Below are 16,790 nucleotides of genomic sequence, written 5' to 3' on the forward strand. Positions count from 1 at the left end.
TTTCTTTTTTTCCAGTGTGTTATTCTGATTAGACCCACAGATCTTGTAATGACTCCTTCCAATTTGGTTCCTGATCTTGTATGTCCCCCTCAGGAAAATCATTTTTCACTTAAGGTTGTGGTTTAGAAATATCCTAAATGCTTCTTAATTCAACACTTTAATTGGCAGGATTCACCTTATCAATACCTCATAGACTACATCCTCCATAGGTGATTTTTGTCCTCTTCAGACATGGAACTGCCATGCTTACTGTATTAGTCCTGAAAGGGGAGAGACTGCAGCATACATGCAACAGATATCATCAAAGATTAGGGTTAGTCATTACCGCCCTCATGAAAAATGAAGTGTAAAACTCTTCCTACATTTCTCATATCTTCAGTGCTTCATTTCTTAGAACTATAGTCTAGAGGACACAAAGATACCTATGGTGGTTCAATCAGCTCAGCCACCCCCAGCTCTCTTGTATGCCTGGCTCCAAAGCTGCTCATCCCTCAGCATAAATCAATCCGTTGTTTTTGATTTTTGATTCCTCCCTTTGACTTATTGCTACTACTAGTATCAGTGACTCTTCAGCAGATTCTTTTCAGACATTTTAACCTCAGCCTCAGATCAGAATCCTGTAAAGCCTGGCATCACATCTTTCAAAGTTTCAGGACACTAGTACCTAAACTGAAGATGCCTTAACAAGACTTACCTCCAGAGGTGATAGAGCAGTTGAATTTCTAAGGTGTTTATTGGAAAAGTAACTATTATTCATCTGTATTTCTTGTCATCTCTGTGGCTTTTTGTCTCCATATTACAATCTAGGATCATTGGATCTCATGCTTATGTTGCTAGTTCGATAGAAGTGACTTCTAAATGTATTAAGAAAAATCAAAGTGGCAGATGCTTTAGTTGTGGTAAGCAAGGTCACTTCACATGGATTTTAGGCAAGGCCTTCCTAGCAACAACTTTTTTTTTTTTGAAATGTAATCCATAGAGAATTCTCCTGCCTCCTCGAATATGCAGAAGGTGTGGCAAAGGCGGCATTGGAATAATGATTGCAGATCAAAAATGGATAGGCAAGGTAACCTTTTGCCATCAGAAAAGGGGGCTCATGCAGGCAAAGAGGCTGGTAATGAGTCATTCTGGCATCATCTTTAACCAGGAGGTCGTTGCTGCTCTGATGTGTAAACAGGATGAGAGCCAGATTCTGCCAACTGGTGATATATTGGCCATTGGCTGATGTCAGGGACATAATTTTGAGTATATATCCCCAGATCTAGGGAGGTCACCTGTAATTGACACAATAAAAAGTAAGCCTTTTTAGCAGGGGCTTAAAAGTCCAAATTTGCCAGGATACCTAAGAGGACTTTGGGGTTGTTTGTGTTGTTTCTGTTGCCACTGGAAAGTCATTTATAAACTGATGAAGAGACTTTATCTTCAGATTTTAGCAAAACAGAATGTGGAACTTTACTAGTAATAAAAAAGCTGGTGGGTTTCCCCTTTTAATGTTAGCGTTGTTCTGGACTTGGGGAAAGGGCACCTTTGATCTTCTGGGTCTCGCTTTTTACCTCCTTCTTAAGCTATCTGTTTCAGGTGTCTGCTATGGTCTTCTGTTTTGAACATGGCTGCTAACAGGAACTTTGCTAGGTTTGGAGTCTGTTGCTTCAGTCCTTTCACCTGCTTTTCCTCTGTAGTCTCACTTTTAGTAAATATTCTCTTTGTCACTATCCCTAGGTCTCTCAGACTCTTTTCTCTTAACCTCTCCAACCTCTGTAAAATTTTCTTAATATATGGTCTTGCCTCCTAAGAATGACACAAAACAACAGGGAAATGTAAAATTTAAATGCAAAAATTTTACCAACCAAACATCTGATAAAAGACTAATCTATAAGGTACAAAAAGAAATCGAGAATCTAGATATTATTAAACCAAAGACGCAAATTAAAAGTGGGGTAGAGATCTGAACAGAAAATTCTGAACAGAGGAATTTCAAATATCTGAGAAGAATTTAAAGAAATGTTTAACATCCTTGGTCATCATGAAAATTAAAATGACTCTGAGATTCCTTCTCAAGCCTTTCAGAGTGGCTAAGGTCAAAAACACAAGTGAGAGCTCATGCAGGTAAGGCTGTGGAGCAAATACACTCCCCCATTGCTAGTGGAAATGCTAACCTGTACAGTCACTCTGGAAATCAATATGGTGGTTCCTCAGATAACTGGGAATCTATCTACCTCAAGACCCAGCTTTCCCACTCTTGGGCAGATACCCAAAGGACTTTCCATCCTAACTCAAATTTGCTTAAATATGTTTGTAGCAGCTTTAATCATAATATGCAGAACCTGGAAACCTACATGACCCTCAAGAGAAGGATGGATGAAGAAAATTGGCATATTTACACAGTAGAGCATTACATAAAAAAATGACATACTGAATTTTGCAAGCAAATGGATAAAAATAATTTTTTCTTTAGTGAAGTAATCCAGTCCCAGAAATTCACACATGGAATCAACTCACTTGAAAGTGGATATTAGTTTTAATACAAAGAATAGTCATACAGCAGACTGATAGGATTAATACTAAGGAGAGCTCAAGTGTAGAATGCAGGGATCTCTCTAGGAAAGAACAATAGAAAAGATTTCCTGGGAATTGGGGACAGGTGGGGATGGATAAAGCAAAGCTGAGGGACTATAATCAAAGGAGAGAGTACTGGGAGAGTTTATTAGAATTGAAAATCTTTTCAGGGGTGAGAAACAAATCCAGTGCCAAGGAAACTCCCTGGAATCTACAAGAGGGATCCACCAAAGACCATTAGTAGGGGTATGAAGCCTGAACTGTCCATCTGCCAGCTAGCCAAAGGGGTTGGTTGTCCTGAGAAGATCTGGGCAGCTCAGCAGCCAGGTAGCCATGGAAACCATGCAGGAGGGAGAAGAGCACAATTGATAGTGAATAGAGTGGATTGTTTTTTTATAATTAAATGCTCCATTTCTCTGACTCTTTTGCCTGTTTTTGAGACGACTTTCCTCCTACTGAATTTCTTTGTTCTGACTTAGTAAGAGGGCATGTGCCAGTCTTACTGTAAACTGTTGTGTTTGGTTGATATCCCTGGGAGGCCTGCCCTCTTCTGAAAGGAAGCAGAGGAATGGAGGTGGAAGAGGGAGTGTTGGGGGTTGGGTGGGGTGGCCAAAGCACTTGGAAGAAAGGAGGGAGGGGAAACTGGTTTAGGGATTCAATATATAAGAAAAAATTCAATTAGAGGCTAAATACCATAAAATTAAATTCATGTTCAAGGAGACTTCTCAGAAGGACACCACACAACATTCCTGGAGGCACCACAGAAATTCCAGAGACTACACTTTGAGACAGTAGGGTCTCTGAGTCCCTCAGGGCAAGAAAGAGGGCAGTGGTCAAGGAATTCCACAGGGTACAAGGCCTGAGATCCAGATTGCCAAGATTTCCTTTGATCGACTTGTTCCCAAAACAGTTAGGAGAAGCCTGATACCTCCACTCCAAAAGTAAATTGTTACAGGATATATAATGATACTGTTTAGCACAACATTGTGTTACTTGCTGAAAACAAAACTGTTTTTAGTTGTGGAGTGGCTCAGCTTTGGCACACACCTTGAATCCTTCTGGCTGGAATACAGACAAACCCTTAGGACACATCTTTAATTCCAAACACTGAAAGTAAGATTAGTGTGTAGAAAGAAGTACCAGTGTTCAGGCAAAGTGAAAAACCAGAGAAAGATAGCACAGAAAAGGATATGCCCAACTGTTACTAGAAGAGAAAGGAATGAGAAGCTATTGAAGAGATCAGTGCAGACAGAAAAGGAGAGAGGGCAGTTTTCCTTGGACAGTGGTATAGAGGCAGGTTGAAGAGAGAACAAGAGAGACACAGGTAAAGACAGAATAAGCCAGAGAATGAGAAGGAGTCTGAAGACTAGAACTGATTGTGAAAGTTAGTAGAAGAGCATGTGAGCAATTCAGGAGAAGCTGAGACAAGTCATGTTGATTTAGTTACAGTGGAGAGAAGTTTTGAGCCAGAACAAATTAAATTAGGCAGTCAGCGATTGGAAAGAACTAAAAAGTGGGGACCTTATTCAGCTGTAAGTCTCAGAAACTGAGAACATTCTAAGCCTAGTTTTGATTTGATGGGGGCTAGAACCTTCCAGGACTTGTCCTAGGTCAGCAGACCAAGGCAGAAAACCTCAGAGACCACAAATAATACATGTAAATAAAAGTTACTTTTACAGGAAATTATTTGAAAGTTGCCTGGGATGTCACTGCTGAAGGTAAGTATTTTTAAGGCATCTCTGGTTTAGATACCAGTGTCCAGAAACTGTGAAAGACAGCCCCAGATTCTCCTCTTTTCTAGGAGTTGGGATGTGTGGCAGTCACTACATGTTGTCTGTTTAGTGTCTCTCATTCTCTCCATCTCTCTGTCTTTGTCTCTCTCTTTCTCATCTCTGTTTCCCACTTCTCCTCTCTCTCCTCTCTCTGTGTCACTCACTGTGTAGGCAGCCTTTGAGGGAGGCTTCTTGGGGTTAGAGAGTTGAAGATTTACCACAACTCCTTGTGCTCAAGCTCTGTACACTCAGTAAAAGAGCTTCTTCATGGTTGCCTGCAGAGCTGAGTCTCATCCGGACTGCCTTTAGATCAGGATCTAACCTCTTGGTCAGTATTTAAAACTTAGTAAATCCTGATTTTAAATTAGGCCTAAAATGGTGAAATTGGTTTGCTCTGGTGAATCTCAGAATTAACAAAGTATATTCCTGGGCATGGGATTTGTGGTTTCATAAGCACAAGCCAGGCTCAGGATCTGTCTATCTTCCTGATGCCTGCTAATCTGGTTGTAGAATGCTCAGCTACATCTCCAGTACTGTGCCTGCTTGCATGCCACCCTGCTTCCTGCTATGATAACAATGAACTAAAACTCAATAAATTCTCATACACAAGATGCCCACACAATAAATTCAGGTCCAGTTGATAATGGTACAAGCTGCCCACCTAGATTAAACAAGTTACCCCAATTATTCTATCCCTATATGTTATTATATCTACCTGTGGCTTTTTAAACCCTGATGAATCTGAATCACCCTGTTCATCCTCCATTTTGCTTCCTTCTCCCCTCCCTATCTTCTCTGTCTGTATCGCTGCAACTCTTTGCTCAGCCTCTCTTTTCCCTGTCTAATCACAGGCTTCTTGTTGTATTAATAATTAAATTAATCCTTCTACACACCACACTTTCTGTTCAAATAAACTTTTCTTTCAAATGTAAATTGAGCACAACTATTACCATTTTGTAATTTACAAGATATAAGATAGACCTAACACCCAGTCCATCATTTTTGTCATTAAGTTTGAAGGAACATTGTCACCCAACATGGAGCAAGAACCTAAGACCCTGAAAGTAAGAGTCTCATGACTGAGTTAGCCAGGCAACTAGAGAGCTTAAACTCAGGAATTTCTATCTTTCCTTTCCTCTTCTCTATCCTTCCTTCTTAGGTAAAAAGGAGGGGTGGGAAAGAAAGGGGAAATATAGTAATATTATGGAAATTATAGACATAGACAAATAGGGATAGGTTAGCAAGTTTACTCTTAAGCAAAATATTACGTAGCTATATTTTACCTTGATACAGAATTTAGTTGATACATATTTAATGTTTTCATTGGTATTAATTTTTTATTGATATAAAATTGGAGTTATATTGTCACTCTCACATAAGCATTGTGCCTATATAACATAATTAAGAATACAATGCTTGGATCCAATACTTCTATTACTGTTATTAGAAACTGAGTTGAGATGAGTAAGTTTGTGTGTTTCTGGCCAAATAGGATATTCATGGCTCTGAGTTTATTGTTAGAGTGTTTTCATTCAATTTGAAATGGTTGAGAGTAGTAACAGTGAACAGTATAGATTACTTTACATAGATAGTTCATTTTAAAAAATGTCAGAAATCCACAGAATGTGACAATGAATGTTATTTATTAACTTGTTGAGACAAGTCTGCTCTTGACAGCATTCCTTTTTTTAAATTCAAAGAAGAAATTGAGCATCAATGGAGTTGCTCTATTTGTGACGAGAGAGCCACTAGGCAAGAATTGCCTCATCTCATCTACAGACAAAACACTATCCAGAAAAAGGATACACCATGCAGAATGGTTGACTGAAAATCTTTACTAAGACAGGGTAATCAACCCTTTAAAATTCTGCATTACAAAGATCGGTCAGATGACCCTAGGCCAGAAGGCTGAAGACCAATGCTTCAACCTTGTGAAGTATAAGGGGATGTCCAGGTGGTCAACAGTCTCTATGAATTGGCTAAGTTTTGGAAGTTATATTTTGTGCTTCTCATATTTTCAGGTAATATTAGTCGTTCTTGGATTTCTGATGGGATTGAAGACTGGTAGTCTTATAGCCAACCTAAGTTGATTATCATTGAGAAAGATGATATAGATTTGAGAGGATGGTTTTCATCTGGCATACAATCTAGACCCAGGATGTGAGTGAGTCAGGTGTAGAATTATAATTCTTTTAAAATAGGATAGATGACAGAGTTGTTATTTAATAGGCAAAGATCATGTCAAGGTGTTAAGTCTATCTTGTAGTTTATGGTAATAGCTGTGTTCAATTATATCTGTGATAAAATAGTCTTTTCATTGTACAAAATGGGTAAGTGTTGCCGATAGCCCTGAGGCTAATTATATTGATGCTAATACTGTTCTCCTGTGAGGGGCTGCAAACAAGGAATGAGTCAGCACTCAGGGGATTTCCTGTAAGCCTTCTTCCCACCTTAATGTATAAAATAAAGGCTAGAGCTAGTGATTTGGCAGAGAAAGAGGGGAAGGTGGAGCTGAAGGTTTTGGAGAGAAAGGGAGAGAGGACGACGAAGGACGGGCAGAGGAGGAGGTGGAAGAAAATTGGAACAGAGGCTCGTGGCCTGGAGAAACAGCAAGTTATAAGGGGCTTCATAGATGGGGAAGATGGTAATGTAGTGGTAGATCTGCCCAATCTATCTGCACAGCTTGTATTCACATCCATTGAGTTATGTTTTCATTGCCAGGGCATATTTGGGTTGGAGATTTACCACAACACTGTCCCAGAGGAATAATATAACCACAACACTCAAAATCATACCAATTTTGAAAACTAAAACAACCCAAAACAAGTGAAGTAAACAAAATACTTTATGTATCTATTCTTCGGCTTTTGCTATTTTTCCAAGCAGGAAAATAACTCAAGATTCCTGTGGAGCACACGTTAAACAGAATTTGAGTATACTATAAAGGATATCAGAGCAATATATCTCTATAGCATTTTAAAGCATTTAATTCAAATTTCCACTAATATTAGCATATAGGAAGCAGGCAGGTTTTCCTTGTTAATCTCTCTGCCTAGAGCAGCCATCCTGTTATACCATGTATCTGTTCAGCTCTCTGCCTAGAGCCACAGACATTTATTTTATTAATACCTGTTATAATAGCTATCTGTTGATCTCATTACCTGGAGCCATAGACATAGTTAATTATTACTTGTACATGGCAGGTGATTACTATCACTGCCCTCTACTTGGAGTCAGTGACTTATTTTCCCTATTCTAGTTCTGAACCATGGGCTAAATTCCCTACATGACTCAGACAAAATCTGTATATAAATCTTTCCAAAAAGCAATTAATCCCAATCCATTCTGCAGCACTCCGACTCAGAGCAGCCACCTTGTCTCTTTCCACAGCAAGGGACCTCAGAGCCTGCTTTGTTTCAATTCCCATTCTGGAGTCCATGTGACTTTTCTCAGTGCTATCCAGCTACTCATTTAAAAGCAAAGCAAAACAAAACAAAACAAATCTCTAACTCTCAGGCTACTAATCTTACATTTCTAGTGGTTTCTTTTTCCCATGTTGAGCACCACCTGTTGTAGAAAAAAAAAAAAATGAGAGGCATGGTCTCCTGATACACCATTCATGGGCAAGCCACATTGTTCCAATGGGGGTGTTCTGATCTCAGGGGATTCTTTGGCCCAGAGCTCCTGAGTTCCCTTGAGGAGCTCTTGTCATGCCAGCCCCAATGTAATGACCTCCCACCTCGAGGTTAGCTATCACACTTCCCAGTAACCCAGTAAAATCAAAACTCTAGAAGCTTATAATTAATCAGACAGATTTATATATTAATAAATTCTCAATACACGAGATGCCTACACAATAAGTTCAGGACCAATCAATATTGGTGCCAGCTACAAACCTAGAGTAGACAAGTTACCCCAATTATTCTATCCCTATATGATACTATATATATCATCCTGTACTTCCTCCATTTTGCTTCCTTCTCCTCTCTCTGTTTCCTCTGTCTCCATCTTTGAAACTCTTCGTATAACCTCCCTTTTCTCTGTCCAATCACAGACTTTTCTTGTTGTATTAATAATTAAATTAATTACACAGGGAAGATCCTGCCATAGGAAAGAACTAGAGTAATTGAGGGAAATCTGCTCACTCAGATTATAGAGTATTAATAAAGAATCCATGTTTAATTAAAGAAGGGAGGAGGACGAGGAGGAGGAGGAGGATCAAATGCATGGAAAGAAAAAAATATAGTCGTTTTGCAGAACTTTCAGAATGAGATAAGAAGTGGTTCTAAGTAGAGCCCCTCTGGTGTTGTTTTAGTGTAATGCCATCATGAACATTAAAGTCAGTGGTAACCATGTATCAGGACAAAACTTAACAAAAAAGAGTAAAATAAAGGCCAGAAGCTTCTTCTTGCAGATTCTTGGGTGTTTCTCCAAATTGCGAGGAATACCTAGTCTCCCTCCCTTGGATTTTCAGTTTTAGAAAACTGATTTACTTCATGTTTTAAAAAAAGTTTTATTTATTTTATTTGAGTGCACTGTAGCTGTCTTCAGACACTCCAGAAGAGGGCTTCAGATCTCATTACAGATGGCTGTGAGCCACCATGTGGTTGTTGTGAATTGAACTCTGGACCTCTGGAAGAGCAGTCAGTGCTCCTAACCACTGAGCCATATCTCTAGCCCTCACTTCCTGTTTATAGTGTTGCTCCTGCATGTGTGTCTGGGCACTACTTGCATGTGTGCTACACACAGAATCCAGAAGAGGGCACTAGATCCCATGAGACTGGCATCCAGATGTTTATGAGTTGCCCTTTGCTAGTAGGAATGAAGCTGGGGTTCTGTTGAATGGGAGTCAGTGCTCCAAGTGCTCAGGCTCTTCATGCCCTGTCCCATTTCATTCTGATTACACACCTGTGGTTGTCCTCAGCATGAGGTGTTGAAGGGGGAACTTGACAAGTGAATTCTGAGGAAATTTGGGGTACAGAGCTAGCAGAGCACAATCTCTGCTTTCAGCTAAATCTTCCCAACTTTGGTCTTTGGAATGAGGAGTTCAGACTCTGACCCTATTGATTCTCCATCTCCCACACTCAGTTGTATCCATGCCATTCCCTGACTATTACTAATATTGAGAAGTTTGGGAGTCCATGGAATTATTGTATTATCTCCAGTATTGCAAATGTTTTCAGGCTTTTGTATCTGCTGTCTAGTTATTTCTTATCTTATTGGAACTAAGAAAAAATACCTTTCTAGTATAATGAATTACATTACACTGAGTAATTTATAAACCATGGAATTTATTCCCAATGTCAGCACATGCATTTTTTCCTAGGACTCCTTCTCTAGTGATATAATGTTAGAAGAGCCAATTGGCAAAGACCTCCTCACTTCCTTTATACTCTTTGACTCTGTGAAAGTAGCTCAAATAGCCCAGGCAGGCCTCAACCCCATGGTTAAGCATGGATTTCTTGATCTCCAAATCCTTGCTCTATCTGAAACATGTTGGGTTTTCTGGATTGAATTGTTGGATAAGAGTACTTTCTCATTCCTGAGGATTAACATATGGCCAAATCACCATACAAAGACCCCACTTTTCTTTCCTTTTTATTGAAAATGAGTTTTTCCACACAATATATTCAGATTACAATTTGCCTTTCCCCATGTCCTTCCAGTCCCTCCCCATCTCTCTACTCATCCACTGCTTCGTTGTCACTCCCTTCAGTTAGGTGACAAGCAGACAAACAAAACGAGGATGAAAAACAAAGGAAAGGCACATGAAACATACATGCATTCACACACAAATCCACAAAGCCAATAAAATACAAAATCATGAACCAAAACATACAAGCAAAAGTGTAGACAGAAAACAATGACCAAACAAATCAATATTAGAGGAAAAAAAGCACCATTCAAAATTTTGTATAGGCCATTAGCTCCTTGATATAGAGTCTAGTCTTAAATGTTCTTCATATAACCAAGGAAACTCTTGGGAAAAAATACTTTTTCCTTTACAGGCAGTTCTGAGTTAGACAGAGCCTCTCAGTCAAGAACAGGGGATTGTGTCCAATACCCCCCTTCAGCTATGTCACCTAGTGTAGCCCCATGCAGAGTCACATGTCTACCCTCATGTTAATACAAATAACAATATTTGACTTCTTCCTTTCTAATTTGTACCCTTGATCTTCTTCAGTTGTCTTATTGCTCTTCATTTTTTATTTTTATTTATTTTTTTATTTTTTTTGAGACAGGGTTTCTCTGTGTAGCCCTGGCTATCCTGGAACTCACTCTTTAGACCAGGCTAGCCTCAAACTCAGAAATCCGCCTGCCTCTGCCTCCCGAGTGCTGGGATTAAAGGCCTGCACCACCAAGCCCGGCCTTGTCTTATTGCTCTTTTTTTTTTTTTTTTTTTTTTTTTTGAGTTTTAAGCCAGCCATTTTATTTTTTTTTTTTATATTTTTATTACATATTTTCCTCAATTACATTTCCAATACTATCCCAAAAGTCCCCCATAGCGCCCCCCACTTCCCTACCCACCCATTCCCATTCTTTTGGCCCTGGCATTCCCCTATATTGGGGCATATAAAGTTTGCAAGTCCAATGGGCCTCTCTTTCCATTGATGGCTGACTAGGCCATCTTTCGATACATATGCAGCTAGAGACAAGAGCTCCGGGGTTCTAGTTTGTACATCATGTTGTTCCAAAAATAGGGTTGCAGATCCCTTTAGCTCCTTGGGTACTTACTCTAGCTTCTCCATTGGGAGCCCTGTGATACATCCAATAGCTGACTGTGAACATCCACTCCTGTGTTTGCTAGGCCCCGGCATCGTCTCACAAGAGACAGCTATATTTGGGTCCTTTCAGCAAAATCTTGCTAGTGTATGCAATGGTGTCAGCGTTTAGAAGTTGATTATGGGATGGATCCCTGGATACGGCAGTCTCTAAATGGTCCATCCTTTCATCACCGCTACGAACTTTGTCTCTGTAACTCCTTCCCTGGGTGTTTTGTTCCCAATTCTGAGAAGGTGCACAGTGTCCACACTTTGGTCTTCATTCTTCTTGAGTTTCATGCGTTTAGCAAATTGTATCTTAAATCTTGGGTATCCTAAGTTTTGGGCTAATATCCACTTATCAGTGAATACATATTGTGTGAGTTCTTTTGTGATTGTGTTACTTCACTCAAGATGATGCCCTCCAGGTCCATCCATTTGGCTAGGAATTTCATAAATTCATTCTTTTTAATAGCTGAGTAGTACTCCATTGTGTAAATGTACCATAATTTCTGTATCCATTCCTCTGTTGAGGGACATCTGGGTTCTTTCCAGCTTCTGGCTATTATAAATAGGGCTGCTATGAACACAGTGGAGCATGTGTCCTTTTTACCGGTTGGGACATCTTCTGGATATATGCCCAGGAGAGGTATTGCTGGATCCTCCGGTAGTACTATGTCCAATTTTCTGAGGAACCGCCAGACTGATTTCCAGAGTGGTTGTACAAGCTTGCAATCCCACCAACAATGGAGGAGTGTTCCTCTTTCTCCACATCCTCGCCAGCAACTGCTGTCACCTGAATTTTTGATCTTAGCCATTCTGACTGGTGTGAGGTGGAATCTCAGGGTTGTTTTGATTTGCATTTCCCTGATGATTAAGGATGTTGAACATTTTTTCAGGTGTTTCTCTGCCATTCGGTATTCCTCAGGCGAGAATTCTTTGTTCAGTTCTGAGCCCCATTTTTTAATGGGGTTATTTGACTTTCTGGAGTCCACCTTCTTGAGTTCTTTATATATATTGGATATTAGTCCCTTATCTGATTTAGGATAGGTGAAGATCCTTTCCCAATCTGTTGGTGGTTTTTTTGTCTTATTGATGGTGTCTTTAGCCTTGCAGAAGCTTTGTAGTTTCATGAGGTCCCACTTGTCAATTCTCGATCTTACAGCACAAGCCATTACTGTTCTATTCAGGAATTTTTCCCCTGTGCCCATATCTTCAAGGCTTTTCCCCACTTTCTCCTCTATAAGTTTCAGTGTCTCTGGTTTTATGTGAAGTTCCTTGATCCACTTAGACTTGACCTTAGTACAAGGAGATAGGAATGGATCGATTCGCATTCTTCTACATGTTAACAACCAGTTGTGCCAGCACCATTTGTTGAAAATGCTGTCTTTCTTCCACTGGATGTTTTTAGCTCCCTTGTCGAAGATCAAGTGACCGTAGGTGTGTGGGTTCATTTCTGGGTCTTCAATTCTATTCCATTGGTCTATTTGTCTGTCACTATACCAGTACCATGCAGTTTTTATCACAATTGCTCTGTAGTAGAGCTTTAGGTCCGGCATGGTGATTCCACCAGAGGTTCTTTTATCCTTGAGAAGAGTTTTTGCTATCCTAGGTTTTTTGTTATTCCAGATGAATTTGCAGATTGCACTTTCTAATTCGTTGAAGAATTGATTTGGAATTTTGATGGGGATTGCATTGAATCTGTAGATTGCTTTTGGCAAGATAGCCATTTTTACAATGTTGATCCTGCCAATCCATGAGCATGGGAGATCTTTCCATCTTCTGAGATCTTCTATAATTTCTTTCTTCAGAGACTTGAAGTTTTTATTATACAGATCTTTCACTTCCTTAGTTAGAGTCACGCCAAGATATTTTATATTATTTGTGACTATTGAGAAGGGTGTTGTTTCCCTAATTTCTTTCTCAGCCTGTTTATTCTTTGTGTAGAGAAAGGCCATTGATTTGTTTGAGTTAATTTTATATCCAGCTACTTCACCGAAGCTGTTTATCAGGCTTAGGAGTTCTCTGGTGGAATTTTTAGGGTCACTTATATATACTATCATATCATCTGCAAAAAGTGATATTTTGACTTCATCTTTTCCAATTTGTATCCCTTTGATCTCCTTTTGTTGTCGAATTGCTCTGGCTAGGACTTCAAGTACAATGTTGAATAGGTATGGAGAAAGTGGACAGCCTTCTCTAGTCCCTGATTTTAGAGGGATTGCTTCAAGCTTCTCACCATTTACTTTGATGTTGGCTACTGGTTTGCTGTAGATTGCTTTTATCATGTTTAGGTATGGGCCTTGAATTCCTGATCTTTCCAAGACTTTTATCATGAATGGGTGTTGGATCTTGTCAAATGCTTTTTCCGCATCTAACGAGATGACCATGTGGTTTTTGTCTTTGAGTTTGTTTATATACTGGATTACGTTGATGGATTTCCGTATATTGAACCATCCCTGCATCCCTGGGATGAAACCTACTTGGTCAGGATGGATGATTGTTTTGATGTGTTCTTGGATTCGGTTAGCAAGAACTTTATTGAGGATTTTTGCATCAATATTCATAAGGGATATTGGTCTGAAGTTTTCTATCTTTGTTGGGTCTTTTTGTGGTTTAGGTATCAGAGTAATTGTGGCTTCATAGAATGAGTTGGGTAGAGTACCTTCTGTTTCTATTTTGTGGAATAGTTTGTGAAGAACTGGGATTAGATCTTCTTTGAAGGTCTGATAGAACTCTGCACTAAACCCATCTGGTCCTGGGCTTTTTTTGGTTGGGAGACTATTAATGACTGCTTCTATTTCTTTGGGGGATATAGGGCTGTTTAGATCATTAACCTGATCTTGATTCAACTTTGGTACCTGGTATCTGTCTACGAACTTCTCCATTTCATCCAGGTTCTCCTGTTTTGTTGAGTATAGCCTTTGGTAGAAGGATCTGATGGTGTTTTGGATGTCTTCAGGATCTGTTGTTATGTCTCCTTTTTCATTTCTGATTTTGTTAATTAGGATGCTTTCCCTGTGCCCTCTAGTGAGTCTGGCTAAGGGTTTATCTATCTTGTTGATTTTCTCAAAGAACCAGCTCCTTGATTGGTTGATTCTTTGAATAGTTTTTCTTGTTTCCACTTGGTTGATTTCACCCCTGAGTTTGATTATTTCCTGCCGTCTACTCCTCTTGGGTGAATTTGCTTCCTTTTGTTCTAGTGCTTTTAGGTGTGTTGTCAAGCTGCTAATGTGTACTCTCTCTAGTTTCCTTTTGGAGGCACTCAGAGCTATGAGTTTTCCTCTTAGAAATGCTTTCATTGCGTCCCATAAGTTTGGGTATGTTGTGGCTTCATTTTCATTGAACTCTAAAAAGTCCTTGATTTCTTTCTTTATTCCTTCCTTGACCAAGGTATCATTGAGAAGGGTGTTGTTCAGTTTCCATGTGAATGTTGGCTTTCTATTATTTATTTTGTTATTGATGATCAGCCTTAGTCCATGGTGATCTGATAGGATGCATGGGACAATTTCAATGTTTTTGTATCTGTTGAGTCCTGTTTTGTGCCCAATTACGTGGTCAATTTTGGAGAAGGTACCATGAGGTGCTGAGAAGAAGGTGTATCCTTTTGTTTTAGGGTAAAATGTTCTGTAGATATCTGCCAGATCCATTTGATCCATAACTTGTGTTAGTTTCACTGTGTCCCTGTTTAGTTTCTGTTTCCATGATCTGTCCATTGGTGAAAGTGGTGTGTTGAAGTCTCCCACTATTATTGTATGAGGTGCAATGTGTGCTTTGAGATTTACTAAAGTTTCTTTAATGAATGAGGCTGCCTTTGTATTTGGAGCATAGATATTCAGGATTGATAGTTCCTCTTGGAGGATTTTATCTTGATGAGTATGAAGTGCCCCTCCCTGTCTTTTTTGATGACTTTGGGTTGGAAGTCAATCTTATCTGATATTAGAATGGCTACTCCAGCTTGTTTCTTCAGACCATTTGCTTGGAAAATTGTTTTCCAGCCTTTCATTCTGAGGTAGTGTCTATCTTTTTCTCTGAGATGAGATTCTTGTAAGCAGCAAAATGTTGGGTCTTGTTTGTGTAGCCAGTTTGTTAGTCTATGTCTTTTTATCGGGGAGTTGAGTCCATTGATATTAAGAGATATTAAGGAAAAGTAATTGTTGTTTCCTGTTATTTTTGTTGTTAAAGTTGGCATTCTGTTCTTGTGGCTGTCTTCTTTTAGGTTTGTTGAGGGATTACCTTCTTGTTGTTTCTAGGGCGTGGTTCCTGTCCTTGTATTGGTTTTTTTCTGTTATTATCCTTTGAAGGGCTGGATTCGTGGAGAGATAATGTGTGAATTTGGCTTTGTCGTGGAATACTTTGGTTTCTCCATCTATGTTAATTGAGAGTTTGGCTGGGTATAGTAGCTTGGGCTGGAATTTGTGTTCTTTTAGTGTCTGTATAACATCTGTCCAGGATCTTCTAGCTTTCATAGTCTCTGGTGAAAAATCTGGTGTAATTCTGATAGGCTTGCCTTTATATGTTACTTGGCCTTTTTCTCTTACTGCTTTTAGTATTCTATCTTTATTTAGTGCATTTGTTGTTCTGATTATTATGTGTCGGGAGGTATTTCTTTTCTGGTCCAGCCTATTTGGAGTTCTGTAGGCTTCTTGTATGTTCATGGGCATCTCTTTCTTTAGATTTGGGAAGTTTTCTTCTATAATTTTGTTGAAGATGTTTGCTGGTCCTTTGAGTTGAAAATCTTCATTCTCATCCACTCCTATTATCCGTAGGTTTGGTCTTCTCATTGTGTCCTGTATTTCCTGGATGTTTTGAGTTAGGATCTTTTTGCATTTTCCATTTTCCTTGATTGTTGTGCCCATGTTCTCTATGGAATCTTCTGCACCTGAGATTCTCTCTTCCATCTCTTGTATTCTGTTGCTGATGCTTGCATCTATGGTTCCAGATTTCTTTCCTAGGGTTTCTATCTCCAGTGTTGCCTCATTTTGGGTTTTCTTTATTGTTTCTACTTCCCTTTTTAGGTCTAGTATGGTTTTGTTCATTTCCATCATCTGATTGGATGTGTTTTCCTGTTTCTCTTTAAGGACTTCTACCAGTTTGGTTGTGTTTTCCTGTTTTTCTTTAAGGACTTGTAACTCTTTAGCCATGTTCTCCTGTAGTTCTTTAAAGTCCTTCTTGATGTCCTCTACCATCATCATGAGATATGCTTTTAAATCCAGGTCTAGTTTTTCAGGTGTGTTGGGGTGCCCTGGACTGGGCGAAGTGGGAGTGCTGGGTCCTGATGATGGTGAGTGGTCTTGGTTTCTGTTAGTAAGATTCTTACCTTTACCTCTCGCCATCTGGTAATCTCTGGAGTTGTTATAGTTGTCTCTGTTCAGAGGTTGTTCTTCTGGGGATTCTGAGTATCCTCTGTCAGCAGACCTGTACAGACTAAGTTCGGCGGAGTCCCGGAGCCAAGATGGCGCTCCCTGCAGGGCAGGTCACTGTTCTCCGGCTAGGAGGGTGTCGGATGTCTGCGGCCCCAAAAGGGTGCTGCCTCAGCGGTTCTGTGGCTCCCGCCTGTCCCAGAAGCTGTCTGCCTCTGTGGTCCTCACTCTGACCTGTACAGACTAAGTTCGGCGGAGTCCCGGAGCCAAGATGGCGCTCCCTGCAGGGCAGGTCACTGTCCTCCGACTGGGAGGGTGCCGGATGTCTGCGGCCCCTA

This window comes from Mus caroli, unplaced genomic scaffold (genome assembly GCF_978045245.1).
Source record: "Mus caroli unplaced genomic scaffold, Mus_caroli_1 scaffold_3, whole genome shotgun sequence".
In the NCBI taxonomy this organism is placed as follows: Eukaryota; Metazoa; Chordata; class Mammalia; order Rodentia; family Muridae; genus Mus; species Mus caroli.